At 38.3% G+C, this 26,692-nt stretch overlaps 1 protein-coding gene across 1 annotated transcript in view; it reads right to left on the bottom strand.

Annotated features, from left to right (window-relative positions):
- LOC133562929 (prickle-like protein 1) overlaps positions 1-26,414 on the bottom strand; it is a 120,056-nt gene extending 93,642 nt beyond the window's left edge. Inside the window, exon 1 of the mRNA XM_061916763.1 lies at positions 26,199-26,414. The gene's annotated coding sequence lies outside the window, so the exon portion shown is untranslated. The remainder of the gene's footprint in view (positions 1-26,198) is intronic.
- Positions 26,415-26,692: the final 278 nt, after the last annotated feature.

Below are 26,692 nucleotides of genomic sequence, written 5' to 3'. Positions count from 1 at the left end.
TTAACATCCACTGTAATGATACCAAGTACAAGAGTGGATCTCGTCGATCCTACTACGATTACATTGATATTTTTTATTGTCACAAAATCTTTTTTCCTTTTTTTAAAGTTCATGTTATGTTTATAAACTCAGGAAATACATCCCTGGACACATGAGGACTTCGAATATGACCAATGTATGATCCTGTAACTACCTGAGTTTGAGTTTATTTCAAACATGCAACATGATACATCACAGTTTCCAGTTTCTCTTTTCAACATGTTCAAAAAGGAGTAGGAAGAAGCACAGCTTATTTAATCCTACCCCTTTTCTTTTACATAACAGTTGCTAAAACTTTTGTTCACTTTCCTGTTCCTGCGATGAGGTGGTGACTTGTCCAGGGTGTACCCCGCCTTCTGCCCGATTGAAGCTGAGATAGGCGCCAGCACCCCCCGCAACCCCAAAAGGGAATAAGCGGTAGGAAATGGATGGATGGACTTTCCTATTCACAATTTATTCACAATACACTCCATAAATAATCACAATAAAAATAAATAAACAAAATATATAATACTCGTGAAGTAAGTTACATTTCATATGGTGAGATGAGTAAGATTATTTTGAAAAAATTAACGGTTGGATGGATTAATTCAAATCAGAATGTTTATCATGGTTCTTCTTCTTTGTACTTTGTTAACACTTTAAGTTTGAAGAGTTTCTTGAAGTGGATCATATAGTTTGATTTCTTGATTTCAGAATTTAATCCCACATACAGATATACTGAAGGTCTTAAGTGTTGTACGTGCATACAAATGTTTTAAATTACATTTTTCTCCAAGATTAAATCCCTCCTCTTTTTTTTAAGAAGTATTGTTTTATATTCTTGGGTAGCAGGTTATAGTTTGCTTTGTGTATAAAGTTTGGCTGTTTGCAAATTCACTATGTCGTGGAATTTTAGTATTTTTGATTCAATAAATAAAGGGTTTGTATGTTCTCTATACCCAACATTATGTATTATTCTAACTGATCTTTTTTGTAACACCGTTAATGAATGAAGTGTACATGTACTTGGGATCGGATCGATACCTACATTTTTGGTATCGTCCAAAACTAATGTAAAAAATCAAACAAGAGAATAATGAATGATTATTACATTTTCACAGAAGTGGAGATAGGACATGTCAAAACAAAACATAAGCATATATTAACAGCAAATTAACAAGTAGATTAATAATTCATTTTATACCACCTGTCCTTAATAATTTTGACAAAATAATAGAATGGAAAATTACACAATATGGTACTGCATACTTTAGCAGACTAATTAGGAGCCTTTGTTTGTTTACTTACTACTAAAAGACAAGTAGTCTAGTATGTTCACTATTTTATTTAAGGACAAAATTGCAATAAGAAACATGTTTATTGTACCCTAAGATTTTTTTGTTAAAATAAAGCCAATAATGCAATTTTTTGTGGTTCCCTATATTTAGAAAAGTATCAAAAAGTATCGAAATATATTTTTGCACCGGTACCAAAATATTGGTGTCGGGACAACCCTAGCGGTTAGTTGTGTTTCTAATGCGTCAATATGACTAAGTTGGGGAACCTCACTCCATTCACTTTCCACCAGTCAGTGTGTTGACAATAAACGAACCTGACTTTACCATGAATTGATTTACGTGGACTTAAACAAGTTGACAAACTTATTCGGGTGTTACCATTTAGTGGTCAAACCTGGGGATAGGTTGATAGGTTGAATGTGAGTGTGAATGTTGTCTGTCTATTTGTGTTGGCCCTGCGATGAGGTGGCGATTCGTCCAGGGTGTACACTGCCTTCCGCCCGATTGTAGCTGAGATAGGCGCCAGCGCCCCCTGCGACCCCAAAAAGGGAATAAGCGGTAAAAATGGATGGATGTTACTGCTTACCTCAGCAGACTAATTGGAGCCTTTGTTTGTTTACTTACTACTAAAAGACAAGTTGTCTAGTATGTTAACTATCTTATTTAAGGACAACATTGCAATAAGAAACATATGTTTATTGTACCCTAAGATTTTTTGTTAAAATAAAGCCAATAATGCAATTTTTTGTGGTTCCCTATATTTAGAAAAGTATCAAAAAGTATCGAAATACATTTTGGTACCGGTACCAAAATATTGGTGTCGGGACAACCCTAGTGGTTAGTTGTGTTTCTAATGCGTCAATACAGTTGTGATCAAAATTATTCAACCCCCACACAATTTTGGTGTTTTTAGCAAGTTGGACATTTATTCCGTATTTTGTTTATAGTCATATCAAATAAAGATGTGTCAAATAGACAAATGCAACTTAAATTGTAACACTGTATTTTACAAAATACCAAAAAAGGACATTTTTCTTAATATCTCATTGACAAATTGATTCAACCCCCTAGTTACATGCATCTTTAGTACTTAGTAGAACACCCTTTGGCAGTAATGACATCCTTCAAACGTGATACATAACCGGACACAAGCTTCTTGCAACCATCTACAGGTATTTTAGCCCATTCCTCTTGGGCAAAGGCCTCCGGTTCCTTCATATTCTTGGGCTTGCGTGCTGCAACTGCCTTCTTCAAGTCCCACCACAGGTTTTCTATAAGATTTAGGTCTGGCGACGGTGAAGGCCACTCCAGAGTCTTCCAACACTTCTTCTGCAACCACTCTGATGTTGATTTGGAGGTATGCTTGGGATCGTTGTCCTGTTGGAAGGTCCAACGTCTCCCAAGCCTCAGCTTCGTCACTGACTTCATGACATTTGCAGCTAATATATCCTGGTAGGAAATAGAATTCATAATGCCTTGAACGCGCTGGAGATTCCCGGTACTTGAGGCAGAGAAACAGCCCCCAGAGCATGATTGACCCCCCACCATGCTTAACAGTAGGCAAGGTGTTCTTCTCTTGGTACGCTTCATTTTTCTCCTCCAGACATAATCTTGATTCATAGGCCCAAAGAGTTCCAGTTTTGTCTCATCACTCCATAGAACAGTTTCCCAAAACCTTTGGGGTTTTTCCAGATGATTTTTTGCATACTGGAGTCTATTACTTATGCCTGGTAGTCAGAAGTGGGGTGCGCCTGGGAGTTCTGGCATGGAGGCCTTCATCTCGCAGTGCGCGCTTTATTGTCTGGGACGAAACCTGCGTTCCCCCCTCTGCAATGTCCTGTTGTAGTTCCTCAGCTGTTACCAGGGGGGTTTTCACCACTGTACGCTTCAAATACCGGACAGCAGTTGCACACAGCATCCTCTTTCTACCACGTCCAGGTAGTGTTTCCACTATGCCTTTAGTTTTAAACTTGTTAATTATGCTCCCAACTGTGTCTCTTGGAATGTGTAATGTCTTTGCTATTTTCTTATATCCATAGCCTTTCTTATGAAGAGAAATTACCTCCTCTCTTGACTTCTTTGACCACTCCCTGGACTTCAACATGTTGCAAATACACCATTGACCATCTACAAGAAGCTGAGCGTCACAGTCTTTTTCAATCAGTTTAATTGTTGTCCGTTATGGTTCTAATCACATCTACAGGTGTTTTCAGCACCTGATTGAAAATACCTTATTCAAATTCTGTTTTTAAGAGTTATGATCTTCAAGGGTTTGAATAATTTTGTCAATGAGATATTAAGAGAAATGACACTGTTTGGTATGTTACAAAATAAAATGTTATTGAAGCTGCATTTGTCTATTTAATGCATCTTTATTTGATATGACTGTAAACAAAATACGGAATAAATGTCCAACTTGCTAAAACACCAGAATTGTGTGGGGGTTGAATAATTTTGATCACAACTGTATGACCAGGTTGGGGAACCTCACGCCATTCACTTTCCACCTGTCAGTGTGTTGACAATAAACGAACCTGACTTTACCATGAATTTATTTACGTGGACCCCGACTTAAAAAATATGACAAACTTATTCGGGTGTTACCATTCAGTGGTCAATTGTACGGAATATGTACTGTACTGTGCAATTTACTAATAATCAATCAAAGACTAAAGAATGCAAATTTAATTCCAAAAAACCTGAAGCTCGGAGCTAAATGCAAGCATATTACAGTACTTAGTCGAAAGCAGCATAATGCCGACTAGATATCCCGGTATTTAATGCGCTAACTTGGGAACCTCACTCCAGTCAACCGTTATTCCTTCATTGACCGTTCCAACTTTACCCAGATAATCCTATCAGTTTTGGTAGTTTTGTGCATTGACAATGTATGCAATGAGAGTGCGTGCGTATGGCGAGGCACACCTCCATCGACGCGGTGGTCTGATAGTTAGCGCCGCAATTAAGACTTGTGGTCAGCATCAGCACCCCCACCCAGGCGTGTGAGCCCTAACATCATCTTGCAGTGTTGTGCCTGGAAGTGCTAAATCACTAACGACTTTTAATCACTTGGCAACGACGCTTCGCATGTGCGCTCAACGTGTGCCGGCAGATGCTGCACATCCACTGCGGTTGGCAGCGCGCTCTCTCGTGGCTCCGATCCAGACCAGCCCGCGGCCTTGCAGTACCACGGACTGGTCCGTGTTTGAGCGAGGCATTTTTTCACATGCCCTCCCCCCCCCCCTGCCCCGCCAAGAGACCGCTTACAGTTTGCCGCTCTGCTCTTTGCCACGTCCCATCCTAAGGGCCGCCTCTGACAGCCTGGTTCTGGGGCCCAGCTGAGGCCAGCGAGCTGGAGCTGGTCTCAGTACTAAAGACTTCCAAAGTGTTTGTCTTGCAGGGGGGACATTCCGGTGATTCATTCTCCTTTATAAATTTACGTATGCTGCACTTTCAAAACTCTCTGCCAGTTAGTGGACGCAGAATTTTCTGTGCAGCCCGACACACACGTGCTGTTTATGTCTGCGATTTGTCTTCAGCTCCTCTGCGGCACACCAGGTTGTAAAAATCTGTCCCCCTGGCATGGACGCTGCCTTATGAGGTGCTGCAACAGACGGTTGTCCTAAACATGCCCACACTTTTTCGTATGTATGTATATATATATATACATATATATATATATATATATCTATATATATATATATATATAGATATATATATATATATATAAGCAACAAACAAACAATCGGAAAATCCCCGTTACTGAGGTGGCTAACTATGATGCGTGCAGTTTATCAAAGCAACAAACAAACAATCGGAAAATCCCCGTTACTGAGGTGGCTAACCATGATGCGTGCAGTTTATCAAAGCAACAATCAAACAATCGGAAAATTCCTGTCGTATCAATTCCTAGATATGGTCGTAACTATACTAAATGCACTGGGCATAATAAACACAACATTATTAATATTGCTACTACGGATAATTTGATCAAAAACTCCCTAAAACAGCCCACCACCTATAATATAGGTTTTTTAAACATCAGATCCTTGTCTCCTAAAACGTTGTTAGTTAATGATATTATCAGAGACAACAATCTTAACGTCATCGGTCTCAGCGAAACCTGGCTTAAACCAAACGACTTTTTTGCGCTAAATGAGGCATGTCCTCCTAACTTTACACATGCGCATATTGCCCGTCCGCTCAAAAGGGGTGGGGGGGTTGCACTAATATACAACGAAAACTTTAACCTTAGTCCTAACATAAATAATAAATATAAATCGTTTGAGGTGCTTACTATGAGGTCTGTCACACCGCTGCCTCTACACCTGGCTGTTATCTACCGCCCCCCAGGGCCCTATTCGGACTTTATTAATGAATTCTCAGAGTTCGTTGCTGATCTAGTGACACACGCCGATAATATAATCATAATGGGGGACTTTAATATCCATATGAATACCCCATCGGACCCACCGTGCGTAGCGCTCCAGACTGTAATTGATAGCTGTGGTCTCACACAAATAATAAATGAACCCACGCATCGCAACGGTAATACGATAGACCTAGTGCTTGTCAGGGGTATCACCGTTTCCAAAGTTACGATACTCCCTTATACTAAAGTATTGTCTGATCATTACCTTATAAAATTCGAGGTTCAGACGCATGTTCGTCAAACTAATAATAATAATAACTGCTATAGCAGCCGCAACATTAATACAGCCACAACGACAACTCTTGCTGACCTACTGCCCTCGGTAATGGCACCATTCCCAAAGTATGTGGGCTCTATTGATAACCTCACTAACAACTTTAACGACGCCCTGCGCGAAACCATTGATAACATAGCACCGCTAAAGTTAAAAAAGGCTCCAAAAAAGCGCACCCCGTGGTTTACAGAAGAAACTAGAGCTCAGAAATTATTATGTAGAAAGCTGGAACGCAAATGGCGCACGACTAAACTTGAGGTGCACCATCAAGCATGGAGTGATGGTTTAATAACTTATAAACGCATGCTTACCTTAGCTAAAGCTAAATATTACTCAAATCTCATCCACCGTAATAAAAACGATCCTAAATTTTTGTTTAGTACGGTAGCATCGCTAACCCAACAAGGGACTCCTTCCAGTAGCTCAACCCACTCAGCTGATGACTTTATGCAATTCTTTAGTAAGAAAATTGAAGTCATTAGAAAGGAGATTAAAGACAATGCGTCCCAGCTACAACGGGGTTCTATTAACACTGACACGATTGTATATACGGCGAATACTGCCCTCCAAAATACTTTCTCTCATTTTGAAGAAATAACATTAGAGGAATTGTTACAACGTGTAAATGGAATAAAACAGACAACATGTTTACTTGACCCTCTTCCTGGGAAACTGATCAAGGAGCTCTTTGTATTATTAGGTCCATCAGTGCTAAATATTATAAACTTATCACTCTCCTCGGGCACTGTTCCCCTAGCATTCAAAAAAGCGGTTATTCATCCTCTTCTTAAAAGACCTAACCTCGATCCTGACCTCATGGTAAATTACCGACCGGTGTCTCACCTTCCCTTTATTTCAAAAATCCTTGAAAAAATTGTTGCGGAGCAGTTAAATGAACACTTAGCGTCTAACAAGCTATGTGAAACCTTTCAATCCGGTTTCAGGGCAAATCACTCCACGGAGACAGCCCTCGCAAAAATGACTAATGATCTATTGCTAACGATGGATTCTGATGCGTCATCTATGTTGCTGCTCCTCGATCTTAGCGCTGCTTTCGATACCGTCGATCATAATATTTTATTAGAACGTATCAAAACACGAATTGGTATGTCAGACTTAGCCCTATCTTGGTTTAACTCTTATCTTACTGATAGGATGCAGTGTGTCTCCCATAACAATGTGACCTCGGACTACGTTAAGGTAACGTGTGGAGTTCCCCAGGGTTCGGTCCTTGGCCCTGCACTCTTCAGCATCTACATGCTGCCGCTAGGTGACATCATACGCAAATACGGTATTAGCTTTCACTGTTATGCTGATGACACCCAACTCTACATGCCCCTAAAGCTGACCAACACGCCGGATTGTAGTCAGCTGGAGGCGTGTCTTAATGAAATTAAACAATGGATGTCCGCTAACTTTTTGCAACTCAACGCCAAAAAAACGGAAATGCTGATTATCGGTCCTGCTAGACACCGAACTCTATTTAATAATACAACTCTAACATTTGACAACCAAACAATTAAACAAGGCGACACGGTAAAGAATCTGGGTATTATCTTCGACCCAACTCTCTCCTTTGAGGCACACATTAAAAGCGTTACTAAAACGGCCTTCTTTCATCTCCGTAATATCGCTAAAATTCGCTCCATTCTGTCCACTAAAGACGCTGAGATCATTATCCATGCGTTTGTTACGTCTCGCCTCGACTACTGTAACGTATTATTTTCGGGTCTCCCCATGTCTAGCATTAAAAGATTACAGTTGGTACAAAATGCGGCTGCTAGACTTTTGACAAGAACAAGAAAGTTTGATCACATTACGCCTGTACTGGCTCACCTGCACTGGCTTCCTGTGCACTTAAGATGTGACTTTAAGGTTTTACTACTTACGTATAAAATACTACACGGTCTAGCTCCATCTTATCTTGCCGATTGTATTGTACCATATGTCCCGGCAAGAAATCTGCGTTCAAAGGACTCCGGCTTATTAGTGATTCCCAAAACCCAAAAAAAGTCTGCGGGCTATAGAGCATTTTCCGTTCGGGCTCCAGTACTCTGGAATGCCCTCCCGGTAACAGTTCGCGATGCCACCTCAGTAGAAGCATTTAAGTCTCACCTTAAAACTCATTTGTATACTCTAGCCTTTAAATAGACTCCCTTTTTAGACCAGTTGATCTGCCGTTTCTTTTCTTTTTCTTCTATGTCCCACTCTCCCGTGTGGAGGGGGTCCGGTCCGATCCGGTGGCCATGTACTGCTCGCCTGTGTATCGGCTGGGGACATCTCTGCGCTGCTGGTCCGCCTACGCTTGGGATGGTTTCCTGCTGGCTCCGCTGTGAACGGGACTCTCGCTGCTGTGTCTTGGATCCTCTTTGGACTGGACTCTCGCGACTGTGTTGGATCCATTGTGGATTGAACTTTCACAGTATCATGTTAGATCCGCTCGACATCCATTGCTTTCCTCCTCTCTAAAGTTCTCATAGTCATCATTGTCACCGATGTCCCACTGGGTCATTATTGTCACCAATGTCCCACTGGGTGTGAGTTTTCCTTGCCCTTATGTGGGCCTACCGAGGATGTCGTGGTGGTTTGTGCAGCCCTTTGAGACACTAGTGATTTAGGGCTATATAAGTAAACATTGATTGATATATATGTATATATATATATATATATATATATATATATATATATATATATATATATATATATATATATATATATATATATGTATATATATATATATATATATATATATATATATATATATATATATATATATATATATATATACACAAACCCCGTTTCCATATAAGTTGGGAAATTGTGTTAGATGTAAATATAAACGGAATACAATGATTTGCAAATCCTTTTCAACCCATATTCAATTGAATGCACTACAAAGACAAGATATTTGATGTTCAAACTCATAAAAATATTTTTTTTTGCAAATAATAATTAACTTGGAATTTCATGGTTGCAACACGTGCCAAAGTAGTTGGGAAAGGGCATGTTCACCACTGTGTTACATCACCTTTTCTTTTAACGACACTCAATAAACGTTTGGGAACTGAGGAAACTAATTGTTGAATATTTGAAAGTGGAATTCTTTACCATACTTGCTTGATGTACAGCTTAAGTTGTTCAACAGGTCTTTTTGTCGTATTTTACGCTTCATATGTGTGTGTGTATATATATATATATATATATATATATATATATATATATATATATATATGTATATATATATGTGTGTATATATATATACATATATATATGTATATATGTATGTATGTATATATATACATATATATATATATATATATATACTTCAGTAATGCGGACGTTGTACCGGTCCGTTGTGGTGAAGAAGGAGCTGAGCCGGAAGGCAAAGCTCTCAATTTACCGGTCGATCTACGTTCCCATCCTCACCTATGGTCATGAGCTTTGGGTCATGACCGAAAGGATAAGATCACGGGTACAAGCGGCCGAAATGAGTTTCCTCCGCCGTGTGGCGGGGCTCTCCCTTAGAGATAGGGTGAGAAGCTCTGCCATCCGGGAGGAACTCAAAGTAAAGCCGCTGCTCCTTCACATCGAGAGGAGCCAGATGAGGTGGTTCGGGCATCTGGTCAGGATGCCACCCGAACGCCTCCCTAGGGAGGTGTTTAGGGCACGTCCAACCGGTAGGAGGCCACGGGGAAGACCCAGGACACGTTGGGAAGACTATGTCTCCCGGCTGGCCTGGGAACGCCTCGGGATCCCCCGGGAAGAGCTAGACGAAGTGGCTGGGGAGAGGGAAGTCTGGGTTTCCCTGCTTAGGCTGTTGCCCCCGCGACCCGACCTCGGATAAGCGGAAGATGATGGATGGATGGATGGATATATATATATATATATATATATATATATACGGTGTGTAGTGAAGCATGTTTTAAATAAAAAAATCCCTATTTTCCTGAAATTTCCATATTTCCATTAAATTCCCATTGAAATGAATGGAACATTTTTCAAAATTCCAAAATTGCCAAATTATTTAACCCTTCTGACTTCAAAATATTCAGTCTGTTCAGGAATTGTCTGCTGCCTTTCAACAATCATAGTAAAAATTCAGGGATTTCCTCGAGTTCCCAGTTTTCCCCAATCAAAATGAATAATCCCTTTTTCAAATTTCCACAATTTTTCAAGAGATTCACACCATTTCACCTTCAACATTTTAAATTTATCCTGGAAATTCAAACAACCTTTTTTCCACGTTCAATACATTTCCATGAATTTCTGTTTCCTTGTTTCCAACCTTTTTTAGTGCAATGACCCCGTCACATTTTTCAACCTATTTCAACCGCTCAACTGTCCACACATTCCTATTAGTCAGGACAAAAAAAAAAGTTTAAGAACTGGAAAATTTCCCATCTTCCCCAAATTTCTAAAATTCTGTAATACCATTTCTCAATTCTGAAATACCATTTCTCAATTAAAAATGTTACTACATAATAATTTCTTGACCGTTTTGAAAAATTCCAACACCAACTATTTCAACTCATTCAGAACATTCACAATTTTTCCAGCATTTTCAAAAAAATCCCTATTTTCCGTAAAATTTCCAAAATTCCATGATATTCCCATTGAAATAAATGGGACATTTTTCAAAGTTCCACAAATCCCACATTTTTTATCCGATTCAAACCATTCTACCTTTAACAGTTTCAATTCATCCTAGAAATTCCGACTACCATTTTTCCAGGAAATCCTGTTTTTTTCAAACCTTATTTACAACCTTTTTTAGCGCGATGACTCCCTTCCCATCTTTCAACCCATTTCAACCGTTCCACTGTTAACACATTCCTCTTAGTCAGGACGAAAAACTAAGTTGGTTTAAGAACGGGAAAAATACCAGATTTCACCATTTCTCAATTAAAAATGTTACCACTTTAACATATTTCGACCGTTTTGAAAAATTCCAACACCAACTCATTCCGAACATTCAATTTTTTTTTTAGCATTTTCAAAAAAAATACTCCCTTTTCCTGAAATCCCCAAATTTCCATGAAATTCCCATTGAAATTAATGGGACATTTTTCAAAGTTCCACAAGTCCCACATTTTTTATCCGATTCAAACCATTCCACCTTCAACATTTTCACCTGGCTCGCTGACAACAAGCTATCCATACACTTAGGTAAAACGGAATCCATCCTATTTGGGTCCCATATCAAACTTAAGAAGGTCAGTGACTTCACTATAAAAGTGGGTGACATTGTTATCACCAGGAAGGATGAGATCACCTACCTAGGTTCCATTCTAGAGGCTAATCTTTCCTGTGATAAAATGGCAACCAAGGTGATCAAAAAGGTCAACCAAAGAACGAGATTCCTCTACAGAATCTCCTCTCTGGTCAACAAAAGCACCTTGAGGATTCTAGCGGGAACTCTCATTCAACCCTTCTTCGATTACGCTTGCACCTCCTGGTACCCCAGCACCTCCAAAACCCTCAAATCTAGACTCCAAACATCCCAGAATAAACTAATCCGGTTACTTTTAGACCTCCACCCCAGATCACACCTCAATCCAACCCACTTCTCCAAAGTGGGCTGGCTCAGGGTGGAGGACAGAGTAAAACAACTTGCACTGAGCCTAGTCTATAAAATCCGCTACACCTCCTTGATACCAAAGTACATGTCAAATTACTTCCTTAACGTAAATGACCGCCATAACCACAACACCAGGGGGAGCTCCACAAACCACGTTAAACCCAGATTTCGATCTAACAAAGGTCTTAACTCATTCTCTTTCTATGCCACATCAATGTGGAATGCACTCCCAACAGGTATAAAAGTAAGTGCATCTCTATATTCCTTCAAAACCGCTCTAAAACAACACCTCCAGGCTACTTCAACACTTTACTAATACCCTCCTCCATTCACATCCCATCTCCCCGGATTATAAACAACTCAAATGTACTTCTAATGTATATACTTGTTCTTATGCTATCTGAACTCACTATGTTCTCTGTTGGCTGTACATATCCTACTAAGTCACACCAACACTGTTACACTGTTTCAATGTCCACATTTCTCTGTTGATGCAATTGTTGATGACTGAAGTTCTGATATCAACCAAAGCTCCTCATCCCACCCCCCGGATTGTAAATAATGTAAATAATTCAATGTACATACTATGATGATTAACTTGTGTGATGACTGTATTATGTTGATAGTATATATTTGTACCATGAATTGATTAACGTGGACCCCGACTTAAACAAGTTGAAAAACTTATTCGGGTGTTACCATTTAGTGGTCAATTGTACGGAATATGTACTGTACTGTGCAATCTACTAATAAAAGTATCAATCAATCAATCAATTCAATTCATCCTGGAAATTCCGACAACCATTTTTCCAGGAAATCCTGTTTTTTTCAAACCTTAATACCAACCTCTTTTAGTGCGATAACTCCCTTCCCATCTTTCAACCCATTTCAACCGTTCCACCGTCAACACATTCCTCTTAGTCAGGACAAAAACAAAAAACAAGTTGGTTTAAGAACTTGAAAAATTCCCGGTTTTCCCAAAATTCCGTAATACAATTTTTCTATTAAAAAAACTGTTACTACTTTAACTTTTCTTACCCATTTTAAACAATTCCAACACCAACCAATTCAGCTCATTCAGGACATTCATTAAAAACAACAAAAAAAACAACACTTTTCCCAAATTTCCCTATATTGAAATAAATGGGACATTTTTCAAACTTCCACAATTCCCACATTTTTCAAACGATTCAAACCTTTATACCTGCACCACATTCAATTCATCCTGGAAATTCAAACTACCATTTTTCCTCGTCCAACCTTATTTCCAAACTTTTTTTTTAGTGCGATGACTTCTTTCACATTTTTCAACCTATTCAAAACATTCCAAGATCCACACATTCCACTAACTAACACTTTCCCAAATTCCAAACCAAATACCTGTTTTCCTGGAAATTTAAACTCTTCCACATTCAAACCATTTCAACATTCATACTATTCTTTCTTTCTTTTCATAGTTTATTTCGAACATGAGCACATTTACAACATGATACATCACACAGTCTGCGATGAGGTGGCGACTTGTCCAGGGTGTACCCTGCCTTCCGCCCGATTGTAGCTGAGATAGGCGCCAGCGCCCCCCGCGACCCCAAAAGGGAATAAGCGGTAGAAAATGGATGGATGGACATCACACAGTTTCATATCACCTTACATCCCATCATGTCCGAAAAAGAGTACGAAGAAGCAAAGCCCACAAATACATACATTCATCTACTGACTTTCCTTACAGCAAAATAGCAAAATGACATCCGTGAATGAGTAATACAACAGTTCTGTAACATGTAATTAAATAATTCAGTCATTATTAACATACTGAGATGAAGAATACCTTATTTTCAATAAGGCTGAAAGTGTTTCTCATAATTCTTCTTCTTTGTACTTTGTAAGCACTATTAATTTGAACATCCTCTTAAACTGGATCATATCAGTACAATATTTAATTTCTTAATCCATTCCATAATTTAATTCCACATACTGATATGCTAAAGATTTTAAGTATTGTACGTGCATACAAATGTTTTAAATTAGATTTTCCTCTATGGTTATATTTCTCCTCTTTAGTTGAGAAGAAATGTTGTACATTCTTTGGTAGCAGGTTATAAATTGCTTTGTACATCAATTTAGCTGTTTGCAATTTTATCAAATAATCAAGCTTTAATACTTTCGACTCAAAAAATAAAGGGTTTGTATGTTCTCTATATCCAACATTGTGTATTATTCTAATTGATCTTTTTTGTAACACAGTTAACGAATGTAGCGCACATTTGTAGTTGTTTCCCCAAATTTCTGCACAATAACTCAGATATGGTAACACTAACGAGCAGTACAGAATATAAAGTGATTTTTGGCCCAGGACCTATTTTGTTTTGTTCATTATTGAAATTTTTTTTGCTACCTTATGTTGTATGTTTTGTATATGAGATTTCCAGTTCATTTAATCATCTACAGTTTTGATCAAAATTATTCAACCCCCACACAATTTTGGTGTTTTAGCAAGTAGGACATTTATTCCGTATTTTCTTTATAGTCATATCAAATAAAGATGCATTAAATAGACAAATGCAACTTGAATTACAACATTATATTTTGTAACATACCAAACAGTGTCATTTCTCTTAATATCTCATTGACAAAATTATTTAACCCCTTGAAGATCATAACTCTTAAGAACAGAATTTGAATAAGGTATTTTTATCAGGTGTTGAAAACACCTGTAGATGTGATTAGAACCATAACGAGCAACAATTAAACTGATTGAAAAAGACTGTGATGCTCAGCTTCTTGTAGATGGTCAATGGTGTATTTGCAACATGGTGAAGTCCAGGGAGTGGTCAAAGAAGTCAAGAGAGGAAGTAATTTCTCTTCATAAGAAAGGCTATGGATATAAGAAAATAGCAAAGACATTACACATTCCAAGAGAAACAGTTTGGAGCATAATTCGCAAATTTAAAGCTAAAGGCACAGTGGAAACACTACCTGAGCGTGGTGGAAAGAGGATACTGTGTGCAACTGCTGTCTGGTATTTGAAGCGTACAGTGGTGAAAAACCCCCGGGTAACAGCTGAGGAACTACAACAGGACATTGCAGAGGGGGGAACGCAGGTTTCGTCCCAGACAATAAGGCGCGCACTACGAGATGAAGGTCTCCATGCCAGAACTCCCAGGCGCACCCCACTTCTGACTACCAGGCACAAGAAAAATTGACTCCAGTATGCCAAAAATCATCTGGACAAACCCCAAAGGTTTTGGGAAACTTTTCTATGGAGTGATGACACAAAACTAGAACTCTTTGGGCCTATGAATCAACGTTATGTCTGGAGGAGAAAAAAATGAAGCTTACAAAGAGAAGAACACCTTCCTACTGTTAAGCATGGTGGGGGGTCAATCATGCTCTGGGGCTGTTTCTCTGCCTCAGGTACCGGGAATCTCCAGTGCGTTCAAGGCATTATGAATTCTATTTCCTACCAGGATATATTAGCTGCAAATGTCATAAAGTCAGTGACGAAGCTGAGGCTTGGGAGACGTTGGACCTTCCAACAGGACAACGATCCCAAGCATACCCCTAAATCAACATCAGAGTGGTGGCAGAAGAAGGGCTGGAAGACTCTGGAGTGGCCTTCACAGTCGCCAGACCTAAATCCTATCGAAAACCTGTGATGGGACTTGAAGAAGGCAGTTGCAGCACGCAAGCCCAATAATATGAAGGAACTGGAGGCCTTTGCCCAAGAGGAATGGGCTTAAATACCTGTAGATGGTTGCAAGAAGCTTGTGTCCGGTTATGTATCACGTTTGAAGGATGTCATTACTGCCAAAGGGTGTTCTACTAAGTACTAAAGATGCATGTAACTAGGGGGTTGAATCATTTTGTCAATGAGATATTAAGAAAAATGTCCTTTTTTGGTATTTTGTAAAATACAGTGTTACAATTTAAGTTGCATTTGTCTATTTGACACATCTTTATTTGATATGACTATAAACAAAATACGGAATAAATGTCCAACTTGCTAAAACACCAAAATTGTGTGGGGGTTGAATAATTTTGATCACAACTGTATTAATACTCCCAAAAATCTGGTTTCTTTTACCCTTTCAATATCTATTTCTATTCGTGTCCGATGCTCTTTTCTACTGTTACCAAATAGCATCATTTTAGTTTTACTGAGATTCAAAGATAGTCTGTTTTTATCAAACCTTTTTTTTTTCGGTTAATTTCTTCCGTTATTATTTGTATTATCTTCTGTGTTGTGTCGTCTGTAAATAAAACTGACTTCAAGTCCTTTGTAACTTTACAAATGTCGTTTATATAAAGATTGAACAATCTTGGTCCCAGTATTGATCCCTGGGGTACACCACAGGATATATCCAACCTTGTTGACATATTTTCACCCATCTTCACATATTGCTTCCTGTTGGTTAAATAACTTCTTACCCAGTTCAAAACCAAACCTCTGATGCCATATTGTTGTAGTTTTTCTATTAAAATATCATGATTAATTGTGTCAAATGCTTTTGTTAAATCCATGAATACTGCGGCTGCACATTCTTTACCGTCTATTGCATTGGTAATTTCCTCTGTTATTTTGATTAATGCTATTGATGTTGAGATATTTGCTCTAAATCCAAATTGGTTCTCCACGAGCGTCCCATTTTTGTTGATAAATTTATCTAATCTGCTATTGAATAGTTTTTCCATAATTTTGGAGAATTTTGGAAGTAATGAAACTGGTCTGTAATTGGTGTCTCCATTCTCATGTATTGGTACAACTTTTGCAATTTTCATTTTGTCAGGTAATTTGCCGGTTAGAAATGATACTTTACTGAAATATGTAAGAGGTTCTGATTCTTACAATTATACTACATTCTGTCAGTATTTCGGTTCAACTTCAGCAATGGAGCATTCACACAAAATTTTCAGGAATTTTCTCATCTAGCTATAAATATTTTCCAACCTACATTCATACAAATATGACTATTATTACATAATTAAATTTAACAACATTATTATTACAGATTCATACATAAGTACGTTCCAACCTAAATGCTTACACATGTATTTAAATTAAAGGCCAACTGAAATAAGATTTTCTTATTTAAACGGGGATAGCAGGTCCATTCTATGTGTCATACTTGATCATTTCGCGATATTGCCATCTTTTTGCCGAAAGGATTTAGTAGAGAACATCCACGATAAAGTTTGCAACTTTTGGTGCTGATAAAAAAGCCTTGCCTTTCGCAGACGATGACGTCACAAGGGTGAGGGCTCCTCACGTCCTCACATTGTTTATAATGGGAGCCTCCAGCAGCAAGGGCTATACGGACAGAGAAAACGCCAATTTTCCCATTAATTTGAGCGAGGATGAAAGATTTGTGGATGATGATATTGATAGCGAAGGACTAGAGAAAAAAAAAAAAAAAGGCGATTGCATTGGGACGGATTCAGATGTTTTTAGACACATTTACTAGGATAATTCTGGGAAATCCCTTATCTTTCTATTGTGTTGCTAGTGTTTTAGTGAGATTAAATAGTACCTGATAGTCAGAGGGGTGTGTCCACGGGTGTCTTGAAGCCAGTCTCTGAGGGAAGTCGACGGCAGCTGCATAGACAGTGCAAGCTCAGCTGATCTCCAGTAAGAGGCGACTTTTTACCACAATTTTCTCACCGAAACCTGCCAGTCGACAAGTGGTCGGGAGCCATGTTCGCTTGACCGCTCTGATCCATAGTAAAGCTTCACCTCTGGGAATTTTAACCAAGGAATCACCGTGTGTTTGTGTGGCTAAAGGCTAAAGCTTCCCAACTCCATCTTTCTACTTTGACTTCTCCATTATTAATTGAACAAATTGCAAAAGATTCAGCAACACAGATGTCCAGAATACTGTCTAATTGCGCGGTGAAAAGAGATGACTTTTAGTCGTAAATGGTGCTGCGCTAATATGTCCTCTACAGTCCGTGACGTCACGCGCACACGTCATCATTCTGCGATGTTTTCAACAAGAAACTCCGCGGGAAATGTTAAATTGCAATTTAGTAAACTAAACCGGCCGTATTGGCATGTGTTGCAATGTTAATATTTCATCATTGATATATAAACTATCAGACTACGTGGTCGGTAGTAGTGGGTTTCAGTAGGCCTTTAAAGGGGAACATTATCAGCAGACCTATGCAAGCGTCAATATATACCTTGATGGTGCAGAAAAAAGACCATATATTTTTTTAACCGATTTCCGAACTCTAAATAGGTGACTTTTGGCGAATTAAACGCCTTTCTGTTTATCGCTCTTTTTGCGTTGACATCAGAACGTGACGTCTCCGAGGTAATACAGCCGCCATTTTCATTTTAGACACATTACAAACACCGGGTCTCAGCTCTGTTATTTTCCGTTTTTTCAACTATTTTTTGGAACTTTGGAGACATCATGCCTCGTCGGTGTGTTGTTGGAGGGTGTAACAACACTAACATCGAGGGATTCAAGTTGCACCACTGGCCCGAAGATGCGAAAGTGTCTGCCGCCAGACCCCCATTGAATGTGCCAAAGTGTCTCCACATTTTACCGGCGATGACAGACATGGCACAGAGATGTATGGATAACCTGCAGATGCATTTGCAATGATAAAGTCAACGAAATCACAAAGGTGAGTTTTGTTGATGTTGACTTATGTGCTAGTCAGACATATTTGGTTGCGGCGTGACTGCCAGCTAATCGATGTTAACATGCTACGCTAATCGACGCTAATATGCTATTTACCGGCGGTGCTAAAGCAGATATGGCACAGAGATGTATGGATAACCTGCAGACGCATTTGCAACGATAAAGTCAACGAAATCACAAAGGTGAGTTTTGTTGATGTTGACTGCCAGCTAATCCATGCTAACATGTTATTTACCGGTGGTGCTAAAGCAGACATGGCACAGATATGTATGGATAACCTGCAGATGCATTTGCAACTATATTACGTTTCCTTCCACCCACATTTAATGCGAAAAAAACACTTACCAATCGACGGATTTAAGTTGCTCCAGTGTCACAAGATGCGAAAGTCCTGATCGTTTGGTCCGCACATTTTACCGGCGATGCTAACGCAGCTATTCGGCCATGCTATGGCTATGAATAGCGTCAATAGCTATTCGCTCAATAGCTTCAGTTTCTTCTTCAATGCTTTCATACTCCAACCATCCCTTTCAATACATGCGTAATCTGTTGAATCGCTTAAGTCGCTGAAATCCGAGTCTGAATCCGAGCTAATGTCGCTATATCTTGCTGTGGTATTCCCATTGTTTGTTTACATTGACAGCACTGTATGATGTCACAGGGAAATGGATAGTCGCATCGCAAATAGCAAAAATATAGCTCTTTAAAGCTTGATTTTTAACCGGTAAAATTTTGAAAAAAAATTCAAAAAATACAACAAGCCACTGGGAACTGATTTTTATTGTTTTTAACCCTTTTGAAACTGTGATAATGTTCCCCTTTAAGTATATTTGATACATTATTAGATAATATTAAAGTTTATACATGCAATTGTATGCAGTACTTTTTTTTTCTGTCAAAACAGAATTTAGTTAAAAAATAAAAAAATGTATTAACGCACATTACTTCCAGGATTCTGCAGGCCTTGAGTTTGACACCCGTGTATCTGGTACCGAAACTTAAAACAGAAAAGTATTCCCACAAACGTCCAAGCAAGTGCTTTCTAAACAAGAGATTCCTATTTAAGAGGTCTCCCCCCAATAATTGTTTAAATAATGACATAGTACGCAAGTTGTAGAGCACTTACTGGGAGTACTTTTACCTCAACACTTGCATTGGGTAAATATATCCTATCCTTTCTATCCTTCTGCCTCTAAAGTCACCTCCTCATGTGTTCAGGTCAACCTCAGACGCGGCCACTAGGTGACACCAACACCTTGGGCCTCGGCTCAGTCAGTCAGGCTCTCTTCAATTGTTAGCCAGCCAATAGGAACAACTGGTGCCATTGAGACAAAAAAAAAAAATCCACTTCCTATCAATTGCACCGAAAAAAACGTTTTTTTTAAACCCACTGATGTGATGCATCTGTAGCAGTGCAGTGTGCTTTTACACTCGAATAACCCCCCCACTATGTGTTTGGAAGAACTCCATTGACGTGGGGCCTTTCCTTGCTTAAACTAACAGACTCGGCGGGTGCATGGACGAGTGACATCATCAAGCAGCACTTTAATAAGTAACCCACACGGTCATGCATACTTTCTAAATCCAATTTTAAAACATATTTTTTGTGTGTATAACTGCTCTATTCCCTACTTATGGTCATTACATTTCCTCTCCGAGGGATGAATAAAGGATTATCTTCTCGTATGATTTAAATCAGTGACCTCACAAGTGGAACCCGGGCTTCATCCAAGAATGCCTTAATTAAAATATTCCAACACGGTGTTACTGTTCAAACTGTGTGTAACATTACAGTGGCCCAAAAATATTAAATATACTTGTTAAATAAAACCTTTATATTGGTGTTAATGAATACTTAGGCCTACTATGCTATTGTATTTTCCTGTCACTATGGTGGTAATTAATGAATACTTAGGTCTACTACACTACTGTATTTTAATGTTGGTCATTATGGTGGTACTTAATGAATACTTAGGTCTACCATACTACTGTATTTTAACATTGTCATTATGGTGGTAGTTAATGAATACTCAGGCCTACTATGCTACTGTATTTTAATGTTGGTCATTATGGTGGTACTTATTGAATACTTAGGTCTACTACGCTACTGCATTTTAATGGTGGTCATTATGGTGGTCCTTAATGAATACTTAGGTCTACTAGAATACTGTATTTTAATGTTTGTCATTATGGTGGTACTTAATGAATACTTAAGTCTACTATACTACTGTATATTAACGTTGTCATTATGGTGGTAGTTAATGAATACTTAGGTCTACTGTACTACTGTATTTTAACGTTGTCATTATGGTGGTAGTTAATGAATACTCAGGCCTACTGTGCTACTGTATCTTAATGTTGGTCATTGTGGTGGTACTTATTGAATACTTAGGTCTACTACGCTACTGCATTTCAATGTTGGTCATTATGGTGGTACTTAAAGAATACTTAGGTCTACTAGAATACTGTATTTTAATGTTGTCATTATGGTGGTACTTAGTGTATACTTAGGTCTACAGCGCTACTGTATTTTCAAGTTGGTCATTATGATGGTACTTAATGAATATTTAGGCCTACTACACTACTGTATTTTAATGTTGGTCATTATGGTGGTACTTAATGAATACTTAGGTCTACTACACTATTGCATTTTATTGTTGTCATTATGGTGGTAGTTAATGAATACTTAGGCCTACTATGCTACTGTATTTTAATGTTGGTCATTATGTAGGTACTTAATGAATACTTAGGTCTACTATGCAACTATATTTTAATGTTGTCATTATGGTGGTACTTAATGAATACTTAGGTGTACAATGCAACTGTATTTTTATATTGTCATTTTGGTGGTACTTAATGAATACTTAGGCCTATTACGCTACTGTATTTTAATAGATAGATAGATAGTACTTTATTGATTCCTTCAGGAGAGTTCCTTCAGGAAAATTAAAATTCCAGCAGCAGTGTACAGAGTTGAGATCAATTTAAAAAAAAAAAAAAGTAAAAAGTAATTAATGGGGGTTTAAAAGGAAACAAAATAGAGAAATATTACAAAAAGAATAAAAACAATGGGAATAACAATATAACAGTAAAATAAGAATATAACAAGACAAAGTAGGCAGTAGTGACCATGTTATGAAAACGTATTGCACTGTTAATGTTTTGCATCCCCTGTCATCCTAATACCCCCCATCCCCCGTCCCAGAGAGGAGTTGTACAGTCTAATGGCGTGCGGGACAAAGGAGTTCTTGAGTCTATTAGTCCTGCATGTTACAGTGGCCAAAAATATGAAAATATACTTGTTAAATATATTATATTTAAAAAAATATTGAAAATATACACCTAATGATGTCATTATGGTGGTACTTAATGAATACTTATGTCTACTATACCACTGTATTTTAATGTCATTATGGTGGTACTTAATAAATACTTAGGTCTACTATTCTACTGTATTTTAATGTCATTATGATGGTACTTAATAAACACTTAGGTCTACTACACTACTGTCTTTTAATATCGTCATTATGGTGATACGTAATGATACTTAGGCTTACTATTCTACTGTATTTTAATGTCATTATGATGGTACTTAATAAACACTTAGGTCTACTACACTACTGTCTTTTAATATCGTCATTATGGTGATACTTAATGATACTTAGGCTTACTATACTATTGTATTTTAATATTGTCATTATGGTGATAATTAATGAATACTTGGGCTTACTACACTACTGTTTTTTAATGTGGTCGTTATGGTGGTACTCTGAGAGCTATGTGTTACCTAAGTTTACCATAATGACCAACGTTAAAATACTGTAGCATAGTAGGCCTTAAGTATTTATTAAAACAAGTTAGAGGTCTTATTTAACAAGTATATTTCATATTTTGGCCCCTGTAACATTACAGAGTTTGAACAAAAATGCAAATATAATACCTTTTTAAAAATGTAAAACCTTTTTTATTTTTTGTGCATAACTGCACTATTCTTTACTTGTGGTCATGTTTTGGTCCATTTTAGTAGTAATCTAAATTAGTGACCCCACAGGTGGAACGTGGGCTTCATCCAATAATCCCTTAAATAAAATATTCCAACACAGTGTTACTGTTCAAACTGTGTTTAATGTTACAGTGGCCCAAAATATGAAATATACTTGTCAAATAAAACATCTGCCTTGTTTTTAATGAAGCCTTGGGCCTAATATGCTACTGTATTTTAATGTTGGTCATTAGGGTGGTACTTTTTTAAGGTGGTTCTTGGTGAAAAAAGTTTGAGAATGACTGCAAACTCAATGAAAACCATGTAAAAAAAATAAAATCAGCTTTTACAAAAAAAGACAGCAATGCTGAATTCGACACGTAACATTCTCCTTGTTTTTGTGCTTGTTTACAGAAAACGCTTGGCTCTCCGAGTACCACTATAATGACAACATTAAGAAAATACAGTAGCACAGTAGGCCTTAAGTATTCATTAAAAATAAGGCAGAGGTTTTATTTAACAAGTATATTTCATATTTTTGGCCACTGTAACATTATAGAATTTGAACAAAAATGCAAAAATACTACCTTTTTAAATATGATGTATTTTGTTGTGTATACCTACATTATTCTTTACTTGCGGTCATGTTTTGGTCCATTTTAGTAGTAATCTAAATCAGTGACTCCACAAGGGGGGACGTGGGCTTCATCCGATAATCCATCCATCCATCCATTTTCTACCGCTTATTCCCTTTCGGGGTCGCGGGGGGCGCTGGCGCCTATCTCAGCTACAATCGGGCGGAAGGCGGGGTACACCCTGGACAAGTCGCCACCTCATCGCAGGGCCAACACAGATAGACAGACAACATTCACACTCACATTCACACACTAGGGCCAATTTAGTGTTGCCAATCAACCTATCCCCAGGTGCATGTCTTTGGAAGTGGGAGGAAGCCGGAGTACCCGGAAGGAACCCACGCATTAACGGGGAGAACATGCAAACTCCACACAGAAAGATCCCGAGCCTGGATTTGAACCCAGGACTGCAGGACCTTCGTATTGTGATGCAGACGCACTAACCCCTCTGCCACCGTGAAGCACAGTGTTAATGTTTAAACTGTGTTTAATGTTACAGTGGCCCAAAATATGAAATATACTTGTCAAATAAAACATCTGCCTTGTTTTTAATGAATACTTAAGGCCTACTACGCTACTGCATTTTAATGTTGGTCATCAGGGTGGTACTTTTTTAAGGTGGTTCTTGGTGAAAAAAGTTGAAGAATGACCGCAAACTCAATGAAAACCATGTAAAAAATAAATAAAATCAGCTTTTCAAAAAAAAAGACAGAAAAGCTGAATTTGAGACGTAACATTCTGCTCGATTTTGTGCTTGTTTGCAGAAAACAGAAAACGCTTGGCTCTCCGAGTACCACTATAATGACAACATTAAAATACAGTAGCACAGTAGGCCTTAAGTATTCATTAAAAACAAGGCAGAGGTTTTATTTAACAAGTATATTTCATATCTTTGGCCACTGTAACATTATAAAATTTGAACAAAAATGCAAAAATACTACCTCTGTTAATATATAATGTATTTTGTTGTGTATAACTACATTATTCCTTATTTGTGGTCATGTTTTGGTCCATTTTAGTAGTAAGCTAAATCAGTGACCCCACAGGGGGAACGTGGGCTTCATTCAATAATCCCTTAATTAAAATATTCCAACACAGTGTTACTGTTCGAACTGTGTTTAATGTTACAGTGGCCCAAAATATGAAATATACTTGTCAAATAAAATATCTGCCGTGTTTTTAATGAACCCTTGGGCCTACTGTGCTACTGTATTTTAATGTTGTCATTATAGCGGTACTCGGAGAGCCAAGTGTTTTCTGTTTTCTGCAAACAAGCACAAAAACGAGCAGAATGTTACGTCACAAATTCAGCATTAGTGTCTTTTCTGTAAAAGCTAATTTTATTTTTTTTACAAGGTTTTCATTGAGTTTGCAGTCATTCTCAAACTTTTTTCACCAAGTACCACCTTAAAAAAAACTCGGCTCTCAAAGTACCACCAAAATGACCAACATTAAAATACAGTAGCCTAGTAGGCCTTAAGTATTCATTAAAAACAAGGCAGAGGTTTTATTTAACAAGTATATTTCATATTTTTGGCCACTGTATCATTATAGAATTTGAACAAAAATGCAAAAATACTAATGTATTTTGTTGTGTATAACTACATTATTATTTACTTGCGGTCAAGTTTTGGTCCATTTTAGTAGTAATCTAAATCAGTGACCCCACAGGGGGAACATGGGCTTCATCCAATAATCCTTAAATTAAAATATTCCAACACAGTGTTACTGTTCAAACTGTGTGTAATGTTACAGTGGCCCAACATATGAAATATACTTGTCAAATAAAACATCTGCCTTGTTTTTAATGAATACTTAAGGCCTACTACGCTACTGTATTTTAATGTTGGTCATTAGGGTGGTACTTTTTTAAGGTGGTTTTTGGTGAAAAAAGTTTGAGAATGACTGCAAACTCAATGAAAACCATGTAAAAAATTTAATAAAATCAGCTTTTACAAAAAAAAAGACAGAAAAGCTGAATTTGAGACGTAACATTCTGCTCGATTTTGTGCTTGTTTGCAGAAAACAGAAAACGCTTGGCTCTCCGAGTACCACTATAATGACAACATCAAAAAAAAACAGTAGCACAGTAGGCCTTAAGTATTCATTAAAAACAAGGCAGAGGTTTTATTTAACAAGTATATTTCATATTTTTGGCCACTGTAACATTATAGAATTTGAACAAAAATGCAAAAATACTACCTTTTTAAATATAATGTATTTTGTTGTGTATAACTACATTATTCTTTACTTGTGTTCATGTTTTGGTCCATTTTAGTAGTAATCTAAATCAGTGACCCCACAGGGGGAACGTGGGCTTCATTCAATAATCCCTTAATTCAAATATTCCAACACAGTGTTACTGTTCAAACTGTGTTTAACGTTACAGTGGCCCTTAATATGAAATATACTTGTCAAATAAAATGTCTGCCTTGTTTTTAATGAATACTTAAAGCCTACTACGCTACTGTATTTTAATGTTGGTCATTAGGGTGGTACTTTTTTAAGGTGGTTTTTGGTGAAAAAAGTTTGAGAATGACTGCAAACTGAATGAAAACCATGTAAAATTAAAATAAAATCAGCTTTTACAAAAAAAGACAGTAATGCTGAATTTGAGACGTAACAGTCTGCTCGTTTTTGTGCTTGTTTGCAGAAAACAGAAAACGTTTGGCTCTCCGAGTACCACTATAATGACCAACATTAAAATACAGTAGCACAGTAGGCCTTAAGTATTCATTAAAAACAAGGCAGAGGTTTTATTTAACAAGTATATTTCATATATTGGCAACCGTAACATTACACGCTGTTTGAACAGTCACACTGTGTTTAGATAAGTGATTATTTGGCGTATCAAACTTTGGACCATGGCACAGTTTGAGAATCTATAGACTGTGTTATAAACGAGTCAAAACCCTGTGATAGTACGGAACAGTGTGAATATATTTAGAATATTTTTCTTTCCACGCAGTGACTTCTCATCTGGTGTCACCTCTCCTGGGTGTGTGTGCGCGCATTCCTCTTCACACAATTCCACTGCGCCCTTTGACATCCACGCAGTGACGCGCAGGCAGTTGTCACCAAAGTGACAGGCGACAGCTGAGTCCATACATCTGGAGTGGGGTGGTGGGGGTTAGGTTTGTCCACGCACACTTCCACACCACCGCTAAAGAGTTATTTTTCCCCAGCCTTTTGCGCCTTGACGCGCGGGGAAAGTCAAAGGATGTCTCAGCGCGCACACCGCAGGTCAAAACTGCTGTTGTGGACTATTAAAATACATGACGTCACACGCCGGAAACGACCGTGAAAAAGTGAAATAATCTCCTCCACTCACCTCCAAAGTGTTCGAAGTGAGGGTATCCAATGCCAATAGTTCCTGAAAAGCGATCCACGCTGCGTGCGCAGAGCAAAAAAAAAAAAAAGTGCCGCAGTAGTGAGGTCCAACTCGGCCGCGCTGTCACAACATCTCCCGGACTTGAGCGACCCACGCTGCGGCTTTTTGCTGTGGAGCTGCTGCGTGCTCGTTGGAGAGTCTCCTTCGGAGCGGCCCCCCCTCCTGTCGGCTTAAACAAGCACGCACCCCTCCCCCGCGTCCACCCACTCCCACACCCGTCCCGCAGAGAAGGCGCTGTCACAATGTATGCGCACTTTTTTAGTGTGAATTATATTTATATAGCGCTTTTCTCTAGTGCAGGGGTCACCAATGCGGTGCCCGCGGGCACCAGGTCGCCCGTAAGGACCAGATGAGTAGCCCGCTGGCCTGTTCTAAAAATAGCTCAAATAGCAGCACTTACTGTTGAGCTGCCTCTATTTTTTAAATTGTATTTA

The sequence above is a fragment of the Nerophis ophidion genome, linkage group LG12, assembly GCF_033978795.1.
Source record: "Nerophis ophidion isolate RoL-2023_Sa linkage group LG12, RoL_Noph_v1.0, whole genome shotgun sequence".
Taxonomy (NCBI): domain Eukaryota; kingdom Metazoa; phylum Chordata; class Actinopteri; order Syngnathiformes; family Syngnathidae; genus Nerophis; species Nerophis ophidion.
This window is presented reverse-complemented; position numbering and strand designations above follow the sequence as displayed.